Here is a 6,046-nt window from a genome sequence, read left to right on the forward strand (position 1 = left end):
GCTATAGTCTGTTTCAAACAGATTTACAATCAGGTTTGGGTCTTAAAAGTATGAAGATGATGGAAATTTGGACAACAACGTACATAGAAGGGCTCGTTAGGACACGGCAAATTGTTCTGTGAAGGTTTCGGAACAATTGGACCAACTGGTAAGGAGTTAGAATTTCAGCCAGGTTTCCGGCCTTTTTCCATGGTTTACAATTTGCCCAGGAAGCCAGTATCGATTTTTTTATCAAAACCCACGATTTATCCGTACTTTTTTGCCTTGCGGTTATTATTATTTATTGTATTGTATTGTATTTATTTAAAAGGATTCTCCAAAAGCAAATGGATGCTTATCACGGAAGTCTCCCACACAAGAAAAATGGGGAAATTGGGGAGAGGAGAGTGGAAGATGAAGCATAGGAAGAAGGGAAACAAGTACCTAAATATCGAGGTACACAAAGGCACACAATGAAAACCTTGGCAAATTTATTCCGTTGTGACTCAGAGTTTCATGGCTGAACCAATCATCAGACAACGATAATGGAATAGGAGGCAGCGCTGGTATATCTAAGTGGAGAGAGGTGTGATAATACGATAGCGAGAGGAGTAATCGCGTGAATGTATACAGGGACGGGCTATTTCAGAGGCAGATGCAGTAGGCGCAGGTCTAGCATTAACAAGTACGCTCTTAATCTCGCTCACACACCACACACACACATACTAACACGCACACACATAGTAACACCCACACACACATACACACATACACGCACACACTAACACACACATACACCCACCCACAACACCCTAACTTGCACACTGGCGCACGCACACACAGGACACCCACCCACCCACAACACCCTAACTCGCACACGCACACACGCATATACACACACCTATAGACACATGTCCACACGTATACACAGGCATCTGCATTCGTATGACAAATCTAAGCGCACACAAACTCCTGCAATCACGCGTCAAAAAACCCGCAGCGGTCATAGCTGTCTATGTAATAGGGGTGGCCAGCAGAAACTTGCGCTGGTATATCGAGGTATAAAAGCAGGAAAGAAATCGACGAGGGAAGAAATCACCTCTGCAGATAATAGGGGGACATTTAGATGAAAAAAAAACCCGTCAAGGATTAATTTCAAGGAAAAAAATTCTCAACCGGAAAAGTTATGAATGCTGTCCGCTGACCATGAAGTTGTGAGTTCAAATCCCAACCTATCCTCAAGTCAAACTTTTTTTCATAGTTTTGGTGTTCAAGCTGGTACAAGACAAAGAAGATATTTGCACCAAACGACTTGCTGTTGGAGCTCGCGCTTCCTGCCGAACTGACTGACACTTGACTGGCTCACGCCATGTGAACACACCCACAACACTGCAATGGTGTGAGTGAATTACATGGAAGTCATCGCGCTGTAGCTTTTTGAGATTGATTTTAGTATTTCAAGATCGCCAATGTATTTGAATTAAGCAGTAAACGCCGCCTTCTATCAGCGTTCACAAGTGTCTGCTTTTCTCAAAATGTCGTCAAAGTCGTAGTCAGTTATGAACATCGTCACAGGCCGTGCTAAGCAGCGTCAAGAACCTCAGGCCGGCATGGAGGACCTAAGCAAAACCTTTGGGGATGTTGTGCACGACTCAGACCGACCATCCACGCTAACACCACCAAGTGGACCGATGCCAGCGTCTAGCTTTCTGCAATTTGAACTGGTGCCGGTGAGTGATGTGAAAGCTTGTCTGAAGTGCATAAATCCCGCGAAGGCCACGGGCAGTGATTGCGTTCCTGGTTTAGTGTTGAGGGAATGTGCCGATAGCCTTGCTAGGCCACTCACGGATATCATTAACGGATCACTGTCCACTGGAGCAGTACCAATGATGTTCAAGCGATCGTTTATTAGTCCTTTGTATAAGTCAGGAGACCCCACAGTGCCAGTTAACTACCGCCCAGTATCCTTATTGCCGATTATATCTCGTATTCTCGAACACTTTGTGAAAAAGCAGCTCGTGGAATATCTCACAGTGCATGAACTTATCCGAAGACTCAGTTTGCGTATCGGAAGTGTCACTCGACGGAGGATGCACTTGTGCTTGCCGTCAACAGGTGGGTGCTTGCACGCTCACATCGCCGCTTCACGGGCATCGTCATGGTAGATATGAGTAAAGCCTTTGATCGGGTGCAGCATGAACGACTCGTCTCTGAGTTGCACTCCCTTGGTATCTCATCTAGTGCTCTACAATGGTTTTGTAGCTATCTGACTGAAAGAAGTCAACAAGTTCGAATTGCAAACTCAGTCTCCTCGTCAGTGCATTGTTCCCGTGGTGTGCCACAGGGCAGTATACTTGGTCCCTTGCTGTTTGTTCTATACACGCGCCACTTAGATGCCATCCTGCCTGAACAAGTCATCCACCAAGAGTTTGCGGATGACATCATACTAGAGTTCTCCGACAGCGATCTCAACACTGTGTGCCGACAGCTTAGTGCAGCTGCCACTTCTGTATCACGTTGGCTTGCTGAAATTGGGCTGTTGCTCAATGCGAAGAAGACGCAAGTCATGGTCATTCAGCCCCGTGGACAGAGAGCTGCCATTCCTGATGTATTCTGTGGTCAGGACGCACTCAAGGTTACCCCTACTGCCAAATACCTTGGGGTGGTCATTGATTGCGAACTGTCATGGAAGCTGCATGTGGACAACGTGACTAAGCGAACTGCCCAGACCATTGGTCAGCTCTGGCACCATGGTCGTGCTCTAAGTTTATCAGCCAGACGGTCGTGGTTCATTAGCATGATCAGCAGCCATCTCTGCTATGCGTCTACGGCTTTCTATCCTTGCCTCACAGTGCAGTTGTTGGATCGCTTGGTCAAAATTTTCAAATCCGGAATTCACGCCGTTTTCCAGGTGCCTCTACTACCCCATCATCCCCTCTTCTCTGTCGACTAGATCTTCTTACTCTTACTCAGATATATCAGCAAAAAATATTATTTTTTGTTCACAGATGTCTTGGTGCTGAAATGATCAGTAGTCTTTTCAGCACATTCTTTGATTTAGTCAATGGTCGTGCCACGCGGGGTCAGGCTTCACGTCTGCTTCGTGTCCCGTTTTCGCCGGGTCCTTCCGGTCGATCCACTGTTCAGTTCATTGGTAGTGTGTACTGGAACTGTCTGCCGCCTGATATCCGCTCCCTCACAATTCCTTCTGCATTTAAGAAAGCAATTACAAACGATATCTTAAACTCTCTTACCCTCTCCTAAGATCTCAAAGACGCATAACTGTCAACATTCCCTCACCCTGGAACCTTTCCATCCGTTGCATTATTTTCATGAAAAATTCATCAAATTCAAATTCCAGTTCGTTACTTGTAGTACTCCCTCATTGATCTGTTTCCGTCTTCTCTTTGTGCCTTGTTCATGATTGTATTTTCCTCTTCCTCCTTTTCTTATATCACCACCTTCATCATTTTGCGAGAACTGTGGCAATACGCCCAGTGAGAAGGCAGATTTTGCCTGTGCTTCTGGTGAAGTAAAATAAAGCTAAACAACAACAAGTTGCTTCGCTTCGCCGAGTCATGGCCTTGGGAATGAGTCCGTATCGATGTCGTTTTCGTCACGTGTGGGAGAGAGAGAGAGAGAGGGAGAGAGAGAGAGAGAATGTGTGTGAGAGATTTAGAGAATGAGTGTGTGTGTGTGTGCGTGTGTGCATGTGTGTGTTTGTGTGTGTGTGTGTGTGTGTATGTGTGGAGCAGAGACTTGGCCCATAAAGGCCCGACAGATGAATCGCCTGAATCTGTTTCATCGCTCATGCGTCCGTTCCATCTTGGGAGTCTCAAGGAGCGATCAGCACTACCGTCATCTTACTACTGCTGATCTAGCCCAGAGAGGGCGTCTTCCTGAAGACATTGGCACTCTCCTGCGTGAGTACCGTCAGCGTTGGCTGGGTCATGTTGCCCGTATGGACACGGCACGGATTCCTCAACAAGTGTTGTTTGGGGAGCTTAAAGGGGAACTCCGGTCCAAAATCACCCCCATTTTTTATTGCGGAACCCATTAGAGTATGTCGTAAGTGGTAGAATGGCGAAAACCGGAAGCTTCTACGACAAGGATAACATACCTAAATAACCAATTGCAATTTTCCATATTTGGCACGAGGGGGCCCCCTCCCACCCTGTGACGTAAAACGTTCTCAGCCCGGTCCACTCAGATGAAATTTTCAAATAATAAAAGCAAGAATGAAAGGTCCTTGGCCATTGTTGAAGTGCTTGTTGTTCTGTGCCATGCCCGATTTATTGTCACGACTCGCTGCTGCGTCTCTGGATGCAACAATGTCACGAAGAAAGAGGCGCCTGCGGGCTGTCGTAGCATGGCTTTCCTCTGGCTGACGCGAACCTGACGACAGCTTGGCTATGGAGAGTATGTTGGAAGGATTTTTCTCCGACGAAAAATAATCGTGTCTGCACTGAGCATTTCACTGAGATGTGCTATGAAAGAGATTTCCAACAAGAGTTTGCACAAAGCATTGGTGGCTATAAGCAGAAGCAGCAGCGACGCTTGAAGCCAGGGTCTCTGCCATCCTGAAACTTGGCGGTGCATGTCATACTAATAGTTAGTAGCTCCTCTACCTCTGCTGCCAGCAAAAGCAGACCATCTTCGATTTACTTCCAGGAACGTGAGCACGATGAGGTAAGTGAACGGCATGATTTTGTGCCGTCCAGAACGTAGCTCTAAACGACTACAGTCCTACTCAAAGTCCTCTTCTCAAAATCCTAGTCAGTGAAATCGAGAATTGATGTGATGTACATGGAACGTTATCATGTGTGTTATTTCGGTTCTCTTTATCTGTATGTTTCCATTGCGTTACTTTCCGGTTGCAGCTACACTGCCACAAACACAAGGTACAGTATGATTTGTAGTCTGGAAATTTTCCATGCTGTCATACTGAAGTGGGCACCAAAACGTGTCCACTTTTCGTACAATGGCATGAGAGCACGGGTACAGTCGGCATGTCTGTCCCACAATGCCAATATAGGGAGAGCGCACGCCAAAACCAAGGAGGGTGTGCTCAGGTACAGGCTGGAATACACCAAGAGCACAAAGTGGCCAAGAAGCTGCACGACAATGTCCTGCAACTTCTTGAAGGACCTGTTGAACGATGTGCATACAACCATTCTCGGCATTCGCAACGGCACACGGCACCGGCACAACCCCATGCTCCCGAACACAGTACAGTCTTGTGCCATTGTATCTGTCAACTTTACCAGATTGTTCGTGCAGCTGCATTGGTGCAAAGCATGCGCCCACCCGAAAACACAAATATTGCCCGAGTCAAGAATAGTTATAAATCGTGTCTGTCAACTGTTTTCTACATTCTGCATGCACATGTACCAATGATTATGTGAACGTCAACCAGGCCAAGAAGCATTATCATCATCATCATCATCATGTCCAACTGCTTCCTCAAAGCCCCAGTGCGCATCTGCATTGGCTTCTGGTACAGCTGCTTTATCTTCGATACCACGCAAGACGGTATCACACGCCGCTGCTTGCGTCCAAAGTATCCATGGCTGAACCATGTGTATTGTCTATACGCCACATGTCTCCAAATCCTGCACAAAACAGTTGGAGAGATGTAGATACACATACCACGAGTGTCTTTCATTCATACTATTCCTAGCACTGTAAGTGTTTCAACTGTGTGTAAAAGTGATGTAAATTTGAAAAAAGGCCAAAGTGTCTTTAGTATAGTAGCCCATAGAAATATTAAATCGAATCCGAAACTATTTACACTGAAACTATTAATTACTTTTACACAATCATGAAGACATCGTTGTACCAGTATAATTATATTGGCATGGGTGCAATAGAACTTCATGATTGTGTGATGGAAGTTGGTGAATTTGAATACTGTACACAAAATCATTGCACAACACTTCCCATCTACTTTGTACCGGTACATGAAACATGGAAAGAAAGGAAATAATGAAACCGATTCAGTGAATCCTCACCTGTTTGACCACGGTCCACACCTTGCCCGAAATTCTTCGAAGGAAAGCAATGCCAC

At 45.9% G+C, this 6,046-nt stretch overlaps 1 long non-coding RNA gene across 1 annotated transcript; it reads right to left on the reverse strand.

The window, feature by feature from the left end:
- Positions 1-5,222: 5,222 nt before the first annotated feature.
- LOC135829748 (uncharacterized) lies at positions 5,223-6,046 on the reverse strand. The gene is made up of 2 exons (XR_010555908.1): positions 5,991-6,046; positions 5,223-5,591 (listed from the first exon to the last, which is right to left on the reverse strand). It is a non-coding gene; the product is annotated as an uncharacterized LOC135829748 (long non-coding RNA).

Source organism: Sycon ciliatum, chromosome 13 (genome assembly GCF_964019385.1).
Source record: "Sycon ciliatum chromosome 13, ocSycCili1.1, whole genome shotgun sequence".
NCBI lineage: Eukaryota > Metazoa > Porifera > Calcarea > Leucosolenida > Sycettidae > Sycon > Sycon ciliatum.